The sequence below is a fragment of the Nothoprocta perdicaria genome, unplaced genomic scaffold (assembly GCF_003342845.1).
Source record: "Nothoprocta perdicaria isolate Ctin4 unplaced genomic scaffold, notPer1 scaffold_7, whole genome shotgun sequence".
Taxonomy (NCBI): domain Eukaryota; kingdom Metazoa; phylum Chordata; class Aves; order Tinamiformes; family Tinamidae; genus Nothoprocta; species Nothoprocta perdicaria.
This window is the reverse complement of record NW_020455976.1, coordinates 6,784,245-6,800,368: the sequence shown is the minus strand read 5'-3', so window position 1 is coordinate 6,800,368 and position 16,124 is coordinate 6,784,245. Positions and strand designations below refer to the sequence as shown.

At 39.6% G+C, this 16,124-nt stretch overlaps 1 protein-coding gene across 1 annotated transcript in view; it reads right to left on the bottom strand.

The window, feature by feature from the left end:
- The window catches only part of ATRNL1 (attractin like 1), a 406,499-nt gene that overhangs the window by 371,791 nt on the left and 18,584 nt on the right, over positions 1-16,124 (bottom strand). The window lies entirely within an intron of this gene.

Below are 16,124 nucleotides of genomic sequence, written 5' to 3'. Positions count from 1 at the left end.
ATCATCRACTTGATAATAGATTCTTTCTGGACTGAAAGAAAATCAGAAGCACAGGGGTGAGTTAAGCACAGTTTCATATTTCCTGTCAGGTTTTCCTTCTTTTATGTTTTGTCTCTGCTTATTAAAACTAAAACTTTGATTATTCTGTATCATCGATTTATTTTCCCTCCTCTATTCATCCATCAAATACTACATTGCAACTCTTCTATCTCGGTAGCAATGAATAGTCTACATAATTTAGWTTATCCTGTACATGAAAGGATCCAAAAAAATACAAAGGGCAGAGGTGGGGGGATGATTGTTTTAGGCGCTTTTTGTTTGGGTTGCCTTTGGGTTTTTTYGCCATTAATTTGCATCTTAGAAAGCAGAGCACAGCAGCAACAGGGAAGCTTTTCTACATGTAGTGAAATTAAAGGATACACTACAAATTTCAATGAGCTTATCTGCCAGACAGGCAGCATATCTGCCTTTTTTTTATTCCTGGGCACTGGTGATGAGACGTGGGAAGTCAGATTAACACTGGGCAATACACAAACTAAATCAAATGAACACAACAAGCCGTACAAGGTCAAATCAACATGCCCACATATCCCAGAATCATCTCTGACAGTGGCCTACAGTTCCACAGCTGAATTCAAGGACACACAGATATTCCCCAAAATGTTGGGACACCTCCAGTGACTCAGGTCCATTCTCAGCCAGAGGTTGAGCCTCTGTATTTGGGGTTATTTGGGGTTAAAGCTTCTGCCAGGAATTTATGTAAATTCATGTAAACTTCAAACACCCAGAATTTCCTGCAGCCAGGGATGTCACATTCTATATGAAGCGGTTTCTCATTTTTGAGCCACCTGCTGACAGTTCCACGTGACACCCTCATGTCCAACATTGGAATYGAAGGTGCAAACGCTGCTCACTCTCCCTATCCCACCTGAACTGCAAGGATCTGTGCTGCTCCTCTCCCTCCTGTCCAATGTCCATGTCCCAGTCTGAAAACCTCATCTCACTTGGCTCTTTCTTACATGGCCTAACTCTGATAATCCCTGCTGCCTTTATTTAACTTCACTTTCTACTTCTGAGAAGCAACAGAGATGAACCCAAAGTATTCAAGCTGCAAGTCAACTATGAATGTGTGGGGTAGCATTATGATGATTCCCACCAAGATCTCTATTCCCTTCCTAACATTTGATTTGCTCTTTCAATTGCTGCTAAATTGACATTTTTAACAGAATTGGCTGCACTCTTTTCTGTGTGGGAACAGCTCATGATCCATTACCATATACATAAAATCAGGACTCTTTTTCCCTTACGAGTAATAAAAGATCAGATGATATTCGATCATCTATTACTCTAATGGTCTCCTGAAGCAGCTAAAGATCCTCAGCTCGCTGCCTTCACTATTCACCCCATTGTCCACATCCTCCATGTGCATGATCAACAGCTCAGGCCTCAGCACACCGCTCTGGTGACCAGCCTCTACTGGGAAAAGCCACCAGCCTACCCTTAAAATGTTAGGACAAAGACTATTTATATAAATACACACTTAGAAAGCTTATTTCTTTGACTGCAATATGATTTAGAGTAAGTACCACTGAATAATTAGAACAGTTTTCTTTATAAAATGGTAAGCTAGGTGTAGGCAGCTCAGTGGGAATGCTGAGCGAGCTCACCAAAACACAGCTAAAATTTCTTGGAATCTAGCTCAACTGGAATTTAGTTTCTGTTACCCTACTACCCCTAAAGCTAGTCTAGACCAATTTAAAGGAAAAAGAAAACACTATCAAGTCTATTGGATATTATTAACATTTGAACTCAGATCAAGCAGTAACTGGATGCCTCTCAGAGGCAAACAAGAGTGCCAGAAAGGAGAATTTATAAGGAAGGGTCCATTTAAATGTTTATTTAACTATTTGTAATCCTTCAAGGGAAGCTAGTTCTGGCCAAACAGTTTTAGGCCCCCTGCAAGTCCCTCTACTCTGACTACTGGTGGTTTGAACTGAGATCCTCCCACGGCTTCAACTCCTTCCTGATGGCGTTGCTTACAGGTCTGCAGCATGGGGAGCTGGCCAAATGATGGCCCTTTGAAGCATTTTCTGGGCATAAAATGGTAGCAAAGCAGACAAACTGCAAGCATTGTGTGACAGCCCAGGCTGGCATGAGCGACAGCCTGGGAAAAATAAACAAACTTCAGTCAGTTGACAGCTGAATGACAATCTCTCTAGTAAAACCTTATACATTGAGCTGATGTGAAAGTCGTGATAGGCCACTGAAAATTAATGGTTCTTAATGAGTGTTGTACAAATGTGTCGGATCAAAAGCAAAGCGATGCGAGATGTGGCTGGTAATTTCCATGCTTCTCTTGCTGGGGAAAATAAAAAATAAAAAAATAAACACACGCACAAGTGATGCTAACACAGAAAGGCCAAATCACGCTATTCCCATGTCAAATAGTGCCAGACTGCAAAATACCTTTGCTTTAAGAAAGGAAGAAATACAAGCAGCTTTTAAATTCTACAGTAACAACTTCTGCTGAGAAGCRTTACTCAAAAATATTCTTTCATCTTTATACACAGGAGAAATAGGTCACGGACCTCTCGCGTGGACAGTGATGTAGGTTAGTGACCCTGGGCACGCACCGCTGATACTGAGACCAAGCAGGCACGGATGTCCTAGAGCACCACGCAAATCTGAGCACAGRGGCACATCCTAGGCCTGTTGGGGGTTCTACCATCACCTTGAACTCATTTGTTTTGTGGGAAAAGGGCTGTASTGCATTAAAAAAACAGGATAAATTAAGTAATTCTACAGTTGTTGGATGGTTTCAGGTCTTCTTAYGTGGCAAGACACGGAACGTTCATGTAGACACCATGAGTGTAAAATGTACCTGGCATTCATTTAAATTCATGACCCGTGTCTTCCTACTAGCCATATAACGTAATGAAGGTGACTTATAAGGGCTGTTTTTATTAGACCTGTCTTTTGGMTCTGGTATATTGCTAACAATTTCCCTTCTCACGAGGCTGATGATTTTTTGATAAATAATTTCTTTAGGAAGAGTAGATAACTTTTGATGATGCTACACCACTTCCCAGAAAAAGCATAAATAATAAGAGCATGATGCTGCTTTGTAGTGATATTTGTGAAAAATGGCACATTAAAGGGATTGTGCTGTTTAAAATAAAGCAACACTTGGTAGAGCTGTATTAAAACCTACAAGGAACATGACAAGGAGCTTTTCCTTTGCACATATTCAATAAAACCGAACTACCATGGCCCAAAAAGACAACAGTACTATACAGCAGAGGCAATATCTGAAATATCAGGAACAGACCAACCACTCCCCAAGTTGGCTAGTGACTCACCCAGTAACAACACCCAGCAAGGTGAGTGGCACCTCACCTTGCTCCATCTGGGAGCCAAAAGCTTAACACAAACCCAAGAGCAAAAGGCCCCTGCAGCTCAGGCCAAATGGCAGAGAAGCAAAGGGGAATTCTTATTGAAATGGAATATGACGACTCTTATAACACACAGTAAATATAATTGATCTAGAATTTAAACTGGTAATTTATTTACCACTGAAGAGATTTTAAATCCAAAAAAAAAAAAAAATCTGAAGCTCAGACTTTCATTATATTTACTTTTAAAGGAAATAAAAGAACACAAACCACATTACTTGCAAAATGTTGTCATTAATATACATGTGCGAGAATCTTGGCATGGACACTTAGTCTTTCATGATTTTCCACTGTAATTTATGCCCTACTGCTTTGGAAGACAGTTTGTTTACCAATTCACAGTCAAAAAGTTTCTAAAGAGTCAACTGCATCAATAAATTAACACCAAGTATAAATCTACTTATAATGCTACCAACATTTGCAGAATGCCGAGTGGAAAAWGACAGATTCAATCAAAAAGAGGTAAAGACTCATATATTTTCCTTTATCGTGCAGGAGTTAGTGATGAATTATAATAGAGGCATACTAGAAAAGCCAAAGCATATGGCACATCCATAATATTTCAAATATTCACTGTTGAACAAAATCAAGTTCTGAAGTGGCTTATTCATTCCACAGTACTTGATGTCACATTACTGATGATAATCCAGCCAACAAATTTATTCAATCTCCTAGGGTGTTTTAGTGGAGATTGAAAGAATCTCCTGGCCTTTGAGCATCCGCATCCCTACAGTTTTGCTTTACCAGCCACATCAACATTTCACTAACCTTGCCTGGATTCTTCAATCCATCATTATATGAAGACATGTTTTACACAATCAAAATTATTATACCATCAGCTAGAATTAAATATATACTCCCAGGTCAATTTCAATTTTATTAAATAGGAACATGTTCCATAGCAGACTGTGACTTTTTAAAATAATTCTATAACTCATACCTRATTTTATATCTTTAACATATTTTAGAAGTATATAATAAAACATGAAGTTGTAATTCTTCCTAGGTCATTGCAGAAATATGAGAAATTTTTAATTAGAGATGATAACCTAGTTCTACGATTCAATATTTTAATGTTTTTAGCAGTTACTGATACATTCTCTGTAAAGAAGACAAAAAATTTGTTACCTTAGTCTGCAAAAAATGCACTTTTAGGCACAAAGCTGCAGATCTCCTTTTCAAGAAAAAGTATTCACCAAAAGACTGTGCCTTTCCTATTCTCAGCAGCATTATTTCTCCAAAATCCATAGCAATTAAGCCAAGCGCATGTCAAAACCCCGTTCCCCGTCAGCCATCCCTTCTAGCAAACACACATACCGGCCTATTTTTGCTTCCTATGTGCTCCTTTTATATACGTCAAGTGCACACACCAAACTGACCGGGCTGTCCCTTAAATCTTTCTTGAAGATCTCCTGCTTCTATCAGGCCTTTCGAGTCAAATAATCATGAGTAGAGAAATAGAGTGTGAAGAGACTTAACAAAAAAAAAAAAAAAAAAGTTATTTAATGTACAAAGCTGTTTCCTAACCTATACAGGCCTTCCTTCCCCTTCTGCATTACTGCTTCTCCACAACCTACAAGCATCCTGGAACAGTGTCTACAACCTAGGAGATCAGTGTCTAGCACTGGATGTATGGACACTTCTATAACATAGATATGAACAGTTGCATTACTTCCAATTACCAATATCTTTACTCAAGATTCCACAGTCTTGTGACCTTTGTCACTTGCAGAGGGTCTCCTGCCTCTAACTAACTACGTGACAGGAGTCGCTGGAGTGATGGACCAAGTGACAGCAGGTGACAACGTGTATCCACACGCACGCACTGCTCATCTCACCCAAAGCAAGCAAACATCAAAAACGTGGTTATTTCCATCTTCCTGGGTTCAAATCAACACTTTTTTTGGTGTGACACAAAGCAATTTCTTGTTTTTTTTTTTTAAAAATACATTTATCACTGATACAGTATCTGTGATTACTCCAAAATATTCATCTAAAGTCTAACCTCACCTGGCATTTTGCTTCTTTTCTCACTGTTTCTGAAAATAGCAGCTACTCTATTRTATTTTTCTTACTGTTATGAAAACTACTGAAGAAATACTGCATAAGAAAGTAGATATTCACCTACTACACTACAGTACATTATCTTTAAAGCAATGTATTTTTACACAAATTTCTTAAAAAACAAACAAGCAAAAATATTGCTCCCTTATTTAGGGTACACACTGTAAAACCATAGAACACAGACCTTTACAGATCTTTAGAATAGGACATTTCACTGTGCGCCTGGCAGCATTAAAAAGATTTTTAGAGGAATTAAGACTAAGTAGAAACAAGCAAATGTGGGCACAATTTCATGAACACTAGGGAAACAAACCAATCGGGGAAAAGAAGAGCAGTACAGGTACGTTACAGGCAATCTGGGATTTATACTGCTGTAAATGAAATTGATTGTGCAAGTAACAGATGAGACTACCTGCGGATTTTCCTGTGCAGATGGAACGAGGTGGTCCTTGATGCTCCTTCTTCCCACGGGCCCAGCTAAAGCCCAACGCACAGAACCYGCTCACAGAACCCGCTCCTAGTCCCCATCCCACTCACAGCAGCTGCAGCCTGCAAGCCTCTTGGGTAACCTGTTTTAGTCCTGACTTACCCTGTTAGAAAGTTTTTCCTAGCTTATTTTTTTTTTTATGCTCCAACTCATGACTGTTACTTCTACTCCTAATCACAGTGCCCTTTGGGAACAGCTTAGTGCCTTCCTCCTCCTGCCCGCCTCTCGCACCCCCTGCCCCCAGGCCCCGCTGCTCCGAGTTGAACAGCTCAATCCAGCATCATGGCTTCTAGACCTCTCATTCTCCTCCCTCTCTTCTGGAATTTCTCCATCTGCCTCTCAAAAGGGCAATTTCTCCTCCAGCGGAGATCCAAATAACTCAGCAATCAGAGCAGACTGAGTGTACTTCATGTAGCCCATTTTCCCACATATACATTGATTGTATGTACATAATCATATAAATCAAACTACTACCATTTACTGATGCCAACTTCTATACAACCCGACGTTCCCCTCTTTTGAAATTCCATTTGTGTTCATCTAAGTTCATACAATTTCTCATGTTCTCTTTAAAATTTTTCTATTATTACTCAAATATATCATCAGTTTTGGGGTAGGGAAACAGAATCTTGTGAAGTAGCAGCATAAGCAATAACAGTAATTAACACAAATGTGTGCAGGTAGGAAGTACCCATCATTACTACAGCACAGTTTAATTTTGGAGTCAGCCATTTAGCAAATGGTGCAAGTTTTTGTGCTAGTTAAAACTAACCRGTTCCCAGCAGAGAAGCAGAAACACTGTAGTCTCTTCTTGCTCACAGTTCTAATATTAAGTCAAACCAAGAAAAAACATAACCAAACAAGCCTTCAACTTTTCCTATGTGCAGAGAGATTTTTATTTCCAGCAAGAGCCTATGTGGAAAATGTTCTACTTCGTGTTTCTTTGAAAAAAATTAATTCTAGAATTTAGGATGAACAGAGGCCAAGGGTCAAGGTGAAGTCAGTYCACAAAGAAAAGGACTATTTTTATTTAACTGCATGGTATTTAACAGCTCARTTTGGAGCAAACAACAGCCATCAGAAGTGTAGCTTCACAGCAGTGCTTGAAGTTACTCTTGAAATTAGAGTAACTTCTATCTTCAAAGCAACCTTCAAGTACACAGATATTTTTTGCAATGTGAGCCAAATCTATTAGAAGCATTGCCTTGGTTCAARCAAGGAGATGTATCGCTTTCTTCACTAGTATCAGGTGTTTGTTTATTTTATGACTACATAAATGAACCCAGAATTTGGAATAATGAAACCTCTCTGAAAAAAGATGGTACTTCAGAGAGGAAGGGGAGAAAGAAAAAACAAAAAAAAAAAGAAAGAAAAAAGGCAGGATGGACAGGCAAGGACCAACCAACCAGGTCCAGGTTGGACAGGCAAGGAGCAGCCACGACAGAGTTTAATTTATTACAGCAAGATTTCACAGGAGCGCGAGACAAGCCCAAGCAGGGAGCTGAGGCTGCAACGGGAAGGGTTCAGAGCCCAGCGCTCTCTCGTTAGGGGCATTATTGCCTTTCAGTGCACTGCTAGCCTTTCTGAATAGGGATGTACACATACTGCAACAAGACCACCACTCCATGGAGTACTTTTAACTCTTAAATTACAAACATTTAAGTTACAGGATTATTTTTTAGCAAAACCTTGCTATTTGTGCCTCTTGTTATGCTGCTGTTCTATACAACAATATTCTCAGTATAWCAGAGACCTGTTAAATAGTCTAAAATCCATGCACGACTTCAGGGTTCCTGAATCTATATAACTGAGATCAAGATTAGCGCTTAAACACAGAGCAKAGACATGCAGGTGACCCTGTTTCACCAAAACAGGGTTGAACTGTGTTCAGGAGGCTTCACAGGAAGTTAGGAAATGTTTTCTATTGATTTAGAAATTATCAATACTAAATAAGTTTTATGCTATCCAGTTTTCCACAGATGGGTCGATATTTAACACGTTTATGGAAGGTTTCTATAAAATGGAGTGGCGTTGAGCCAACCTGCAGCATTGAACAGCGCACAGGAAGCTTCTCACAGAGCTCCCAGCCCTTCAACAGTCCGACTCTTGCATCCCCCCTCCTAACACAGGCTCCTCTCCAAGTTTCCTCTTCTCAACTCAGAACTCGGTCCCTTTAGAGATAACATGAATAGCACAATATCCTCCAGTGATCTGGAAAAAGCTTCAGCAAATGTAGTGCACTCTTATGGGATACATGTTTTAGTCCAGAAATCTATTTATAATACAGAAGGCAGATGACTTCATACGAGATATCAACATCTACTAGAAAAGTCCAGATTAGCATATCGATATCATCCAAAATGTTGCCTCTGATTAGGTCTGTCGTACACCRTAAGGGTTCTGAGAAGAACAAGGCTGACAGAAGGAGGACACACGYGTCCACGTACCACTGTTCTTTCACGTATCTGTAAGGAGGGATGTAACATTCAATTGCAAAAGGCAATACGGCACTGACTGCCTTTTCTGATATACAGTCCTAAAGGTTAAAGAGCTGTGGGGAAAAAAAAAAAATTAAAAAATAGTAATTGCTGTTTTGAGTAAGAGGCAATCTACTCAATTCCCCCTTCTTGTATACTTCGCTTTGGCTTGAAATATTTGAAATTCTATTTGTTCTCAATAGAATAGTAACAAGAGTAACCCCAAAGTTCTTATTTACACACCTGACATCTTTTATTATACGCAAGTGGGACCTGCACAAAAATCTGCCAGGATGTTGGAAGACACTGTGTTGCTCTAGCATTTTACAATATTGTTTTACCCAAGGGTTGTTTTTATGGCCAAAAGTTGCCGGAAAATAAGAAAATAACATAGGCAAAGAATATGCTCTACTATATTGAAGCAGTCCCATTATTTATATTGTTCCTACTGCAGGATTTTTTATTTATTTAGACAAATACCTAGTTGAGTAGATACGAGTGTGACATTTCCTAAGATAACCCAAAGGTAGCATCATCATATGTATCCCCGATTTGTTTATTTTGAAATGAATGTTACACTGTAATTATCTGCAATTATTACATCCTAGGTGTCTTTTCCTGAGCTGTAGCTCCTGGCATGCATTCCTCCAATGCTATAATGACTTGGTTAAGTGCATCTTCTAAGAAATTTTCATTGTTTTCTGTTTCACCAGTGTTGCCAAAAATAAATTTCAATCCCAAGTAGCGTTTATATTAAGTCAAATTGTTTACAGGCTTTGGTTTAATCACAAAGTTAACAAGAACAAAGGGCAAGTCACTTTTGATTTGTTGTAGAATATACAAGCAAAAGTCCATACATATGGCCCAAGAGACCTCATAGTTATACTTTTATACAGCTCCTATAATTAATCAAAAATGCTGAGGTATCCCAAAGCACTGGACACAAAATAAAGTGCACGGATAAGGCATTCTCGTGGAGATGACAAAAAGGAAATGCACTTTTACACCGGGCATTGCTATAAATCTCATTGCCATTTGTGACCTAGTTCAGGGTTTTAACTTAAGCTTCCTGAGGTAACAGTCAAATGCTCTAATCCGGTGTCACCTGCGCCTAAATTTCATTTTCTATTTGTGACAAGTTTCTAATGAGCACCTGCTCTCAAGAGGAAGCAGCTATTCCTGCTTTTCACACATTAAGACTAATCAATGACCAGTTCCCAAGCAGGATGCTCATTAAGGACACTATTCCCGAAGGGAATTATGAATGTGCTCCTTTTTTCAACAGAATAATTAAGAAAAAAAACATGGTTTAAGTGAAGCCGTTTCAGTCTAAAAACATCACATGTGCAAGTCACAACCACTGTCTCCTCCTCCTCCCACTGCAGACCTTCACGAGAGGTTACAGCAGAGCCACCAGAACAGGTTCCCTTCACTTTCATCCCATGCTTTTCAGTACTGAGCTCAGCCTCAGAAAGGGCAATTGCTGTGACMAGAACAGATAACAGACTAGCTCGTTAAAAACCATATCTGATTGCAGGACTCAAAGGGCTGCTTGCTGACCAGCTGCCAAATATTGGTTTTGAGATAACTACATGGATAGGAATCACGTATTTTCTGACCTCTCACAGCTGTTGCCATYACCACAACATTACCCATTTGCCCTAAACAGATCATTCCTCTTCTTATTGCCTTAAAAAATAGGGTGGGACGAGGACATGAAAGACTCTCACTAGCCAAAAGGCTGCGTTGGTGGGGACTGCATCATCTGTGACGGGTGTCAGGTCACTCATCTTTCCCACTTGACCTTTCACTGCATGGGCAGGTCAGAACGGTGGTGCCAACTTTCATACTAGTTCAAAAATAGGATGGAGGGGTATCACAACGCAAGAAAAGAACTAACACATTTTGAATCCCAACTATTTCTATCTTGAAGCAGAGAAGCACYGAAATAAAGTTAAAAACTAAAAGCTGCTAACAAGTTTAGCGTCTGAACCTCAAGCTTTCGGTATTTGAAGCTTCTTAAAGCTTCCAAGTTTAAAACCCAAATCAAAAGAAASCCTTCTTAACAACAAATTTCAGTATTATTTATATTTGTCTTCACATTTTTGAATTTCTGGCATTCATTTGCATTTTATGAAATGGCGCAGGTTCCTACAAAATGAATAAACTGCATAGCCACAGAAGCTGAAGCTCTGAAGGTCTTAATCAGCTAAACCAGGTCCAAGACTGCTCCAGTGTTTATGAATGCAACATTAATTTCTCTCTCACAGTAAGTAATTCTGWGAATGACTACATACAAGCTTAATAACAAACAAACCAGCCTTTCTTCTTAAGCTTTTGGCTGACTTTAGGCCTTTTCAATGTTTTGGAAATTTATAAGGCCATTTCCTTTCAACACGTGAATAGCAGTTCCCAAACCTTGCAGCTCTTGCCTGAACTAAATTATCACTCATTAGCTGAAACAGGTAGAAGCAGAGCTGTAGAGAACACAGCACCCAGCTTAGAAAAAAGCTGACACCCTTCAGGCRTGTCCCTTTAACAAAAGATTGAGTTAATCCTCAATCTTTTGGTACGTTGCTGGACACAGATTCTCTTTATTGGTACTTTTTGGTACATTTCATCTAACATCAGATCAGTTCAGCAATGCTACCAAAGACAAGAGAGACTGCAGTAAAGAAAGGCTAAAAATATATAGCCCCGTATATCCTGTACAAAATATGTTAAATGTTTTTTAAATAATATATTTATGGACAAATTTCCAAGTAGGTCCCCTGGCGTCACCAGGGGCACCTCCTGTCTTTGGAAGGGCACCAGGAGATCCTCTTAATGCATTAAACCAAGTCCTTTCCCTCAGTGCCGAGGGCAGAGCTGTGCCCAGCACCAGTACCAGGTCATTGGGTCGGAACTTACTAGAGTCAGAGCAAAGCTCAACTTAATGGCTGTGGTTTTTAGATGACGAAGTTTCACCATTCTCCTAAAAAGATTATCAAAGAGCTGGAGGGTTTGTTGAGTCATTCCTGAAACCAAAGCTTGAAGAAACTAATACCCAATTCTATGGAGCCATAGTATTTCTTAAAAGAAATAAAGGCGAGGAAAAAAAATGAGGAAAATTACTTAAGGACTAGAAATGTAAAGTGCATATGTGTCTGTGTGTGCACCTTTTACATATATGCTGTATATATCTATAAACATATAATTAATGAGCCAATATTTCATTCATTGCTTTAAGAGAAAAACTGTCAAACTTGGGATTTCATAACACAGCTATTTTAATAAATTTCTTTGGGGAAAAATAAAACTATAATTGTGATGGTTTTATGTGATAATTCACATGTGATAATTCAGGAAGTTTCCAGGACTACATAAAGTAAGGCAGATCAAGTATATTGAGTAAATGATTCTGATAAATTTTACTTTATTAAGGGTCACATTACACTTTGTCTTCACGCTTCCATGTCTCAAGTACAGATCAGCAGCYGAGGTGAAGAAGGAAAGACACCGTCTTCCGAGGGCACTTCTGCCCCATCTCCAACCCCTGTCTAACCAGAAACGATGCAGAGCCCCTCATCACCCGATGAAATGGGGGAAATCGAGACCGTGCAAATACCAGGGTCACCTCCTGGTCAAAGCGGACACTCTAGTTCAGTTTGTTTCCCTTTGACTTTCATCCTCTTCCCTTCTACCCTAAATATCCTATTAAAATATCTACTTTTTAAACAYCAAGCCTAGCATTACCTGCATACACAAAATTGAAGTGGTTTCTCCAGTGTGAATGCCGAGTCTTGCCAGCCTAAGGTCAGCTTTTGCATTTAGACAGAAAACGATTTAAATCTTTGCCTGCAAAWATCACGGGGAATACAAGTTTATAATCTCCTTTGCATTTTAAAATGCTCTTTCTTGAATCAGCCTGAGGATCCAAATGCTCCAATTCATAAGAGTTCTTAGGCCGCAAATCCTTTTACTAAAGGTAGGATTATGCTACACAAGTATATCATATTTTACATACGATACTTTGGGAGAATTTAAACTGACAAGCCTGCTTTAAAAAGCTTTCAGTTGGCAAATGAGCTTTATGGAACCTTGTTCAGGCATTCCTTGAATTTCAGTACATACCTCCTACCTCTCTAAAACCTGGAAACGCACTAAAGAGCAGGTGAAGTATAAAAATGTAGCAATATTTTTGTCTCAGCTATTCTGCTGAAGTTACGTGTTGCAACAAGAGGGACCAAACGTCTTTCCTTCTCATTCATACAGCAACGACCAAAACCAGTCATGGCAAAACGTATCTAACATTCACACAATAAAACCTCAGAATCATTTTTAGTAAAAATAACACGTATAGCGGTTTTATAATACACAACCACTTCCAGACTATTTCTAGCTTAGAGCTTATTCAAATTTAAATATTTTCAAATATTAACAGGCAGCATTTTCTCTACTAACAGTAGGAAAACCCAGTGGAAGCACCATTGCCAGAGAAAAACTGCTACACCTTAAATGCTGGATCTTTGTATTATTTAAGAGGAAAATATAAGAAGGTTTATATTACAATTTATATCAAAGAGAAAGATGTTGTATATTTAGAGCTGATCAATCACTTAATAAGCAAAGGTCAGCATGTCTTCAAGCCGATCAAGTATCTGTCAAGAATTACGTGACAGAAAGAACAGGAACCTGCCAGAGCTGAGGAGTTACAGCCGGGTTCAGGCGACTCATCTGTCTCCACCAGGAGAATCCACACAGGGAAACTCCTGCGTTTCCCTCAAGAGCCCCTTTGTGGGATTCACCTCTTGGCTGCCTCCCTAAAACCRCCCCTTGGAGCCTGCAGCGCTCTCGGGATCCACAGACCGGATTCCCTTTGGACACAACTAAACTTCGACCACTGGAACAGGCACTAGGGAGAGCAGCAGCAGCACAGGGGAAACTTGCCATGGCTCCAGAAGGGAAATGGAGATGTTTTATATAAAAGTTTTTATTATAAAAGTGAGGCTCAATTGCAAATGAAAATATCAAAAGAAAGCAAGGATCTTCAGAAATAGAATTATGCCACTAAGATGACAAAATGAGGGGAAAAAACTAAGTTTGTTCGGTAAGCTATGAGAGCATTTCCATAGGTTGGCAGTTTCCCACATTCTCCCTTTTCCAGGTATTTCTTGGGTGCTGTGCACAGCCATTTGGGGCCTGTTCAGCTCCTCCRTGCCCGAATCTCCTCGGGCCCCACCACAGCTGGTGCACGCAGGAGATCAATAGGGACGCTCTAGATAAGGAAACAGCCCAAATGAGGTTAATCCCATCTGCCACTTTCAAGATAGGCAACAACATCCTTCTTGTAAGGCACTTAATGCACACTGGGACACGATAAATAAGGCATAAGGATGCCCTGAGTAACCGCCTGCCATCCCAATAGCAAATAGGATGCTACATATGCTGACACGTAGGTTACCTTTCATAGATGTCTGCATAAAAGGATTCAGCAGTTGTAAATAGTCCTGGCAATGAATAACGTAAAATTATGTCTCTGTTGAATGAGGTTGAGCAGCTCCTCTACTACACAGCGTTCTTAAAATAAAAGGTATACTTGAAATCCAAGTCTGCTGCATTCATATCTCAGTTATAAAGATTTTTTTACTCACTCATCTCTAATGAGCTGAAACGAAAGCTCTAAAGCACTGCAAGAACTCGGCCAAACACRACCATTAAAGAACAAAAGGAAAAAAATCATGCCAGTGAATTCAGGGGAATTATTTTCATTGCACACTCAAATGCATATTAAAAATACAGTAAGAACTGTGAACTGAAGAGTCAACTCCTGAAAACAAATGTGAACTTACAAGCCCAAGTTCCAGGCAAAGCACAGCCCATACATAAAGCAGCTCGGCACGCCGTGTCAYGTATGGAAAATACTTTTGCATTGATACATTGATTGGGGTGGTATTAAACATGACACAATCCAACTGTGACATAAAACTTAAACTATGAGATAAAGGTTAAAAGGATGCCAGAATCTGTTGCAGAAACTAGAAATGCAGTGATTTACACCACAGGCTGAAGTATCTGGGTCCATGAAATTATTCTGTACTGCACTGGTAGCTACCCAGTAGATTTTACCAGGTCATGTTTTCCTTGTCAGAAGACATGCTCCAGAGAGCATGTTTATTAATCAGGGGAAATGGTTAATTATAGTAATAACCAACACATTATTGGGGGCATATGAGCTTTAAGTAGTATATTAAAGCTCAGAATTTGAAAGTCAGTAAAACACTTAACTAAGGCACTGAAGGAAGGTATTCAGATACCCTGTCCTCAAAGGCAGCAAAGATTTCTCACTTGCATGTCACAATAACTTTAAAGTTAATATTATTGTTAAAGTAGACTGCTCAGAATTAGTTTGGTATATGGCTTTCAATTCTTGTGAAAGAAGAAGGATTAGTGTAAAAAACACTAAAGAAACTTCCACTTTTCCCATATCTACTGCAAATTTTTGACTGTTGAACTGCAAATTCAATCACAACAGCTTAATAAGGCAATAAAAACTCTAGGCTGCAACCTCAGAGGTGTGAAAGTTGCATTAATTTATGGATCAAGGCCGATTCTAAGACTATTCTCAATGGCATCTGACAGACACACACTAAACATGCAAAATACCCTAGTCAGACACTTTAGAGTCACAGTCACTTTTAAAAAAGCTTGATAACCATAACAGTGGCATGGATGTGATGATTTATAGAGCCAAAGCAACAGACCAGGTTTAGCTGGAAAATGATATTTTAAAAACAGGAGCAGGAAACAGTCCATGCAGGCAAAAGAGCATACGGGACAACAACAGAAGAAGTCATTTCAACGATCCTGTAAACCTCAGAGCAAGCGTGAGGAGTAAGGAATATAATCCAAGAAGCTGCTGAAGGAAAAAATAGCAATAGTTGGAATCATTTCTATCATGAAAGAAAAATACTTCCAAGAAACTGAACATTMAACAGCAAGGGCACTGCAGAAGAAAAGCTCAAAGACGCTTCTGTTGGAAAAGCAGCTGTGTCAGAGGAACTAACCCAAAAGTCAGACTGCTATAACAAGTACAGCCCAATTTAGGTCAAGACACAGAGTCCCCATTGCACCCTGGCTCTGTAGAGAGGTCAGAAAGCTCCCATCCGCAGGGAGCTGCAGGGGCCACCATGGCAAGTTGTGGCAAGCCCAGGATCCAGCACRTGTTGACTCCTCACCCCATGTGTCTGCAGAGTCTTCGCCTGCTCCTCCTCAGAACAGAGCTTTCCTAAAAAGCTTGGTGGCCAGTCCATGAGGGCTGTTTGGAGATCCAAAAAGAGAGCTACTGCCAAGCAGCAAGACTGAGGATACTACTGCAGAATTGCCATGCACAACTACCTCTGCACGTGAAAAGTCATGGAGAATTGAAAAGGGAGGAGCTGCACAATGCAACTGAGGAGTTGCAGAACAAACACTATTTGTATTATTTGTATTATTATAAYAATGTGATAAAAATCTAATAGTTGCTTCATTTTTAATTTGCTACAAGAAATAAGAGAAAGCCTGAGACATGCTCACCGCAAACGTATGCTGAATATAAGCAAAGCCTGACCAGCAATCTGTTAATCCCTGGAATCCCACGAGCCAACAAAAGCCTCCGTTTGG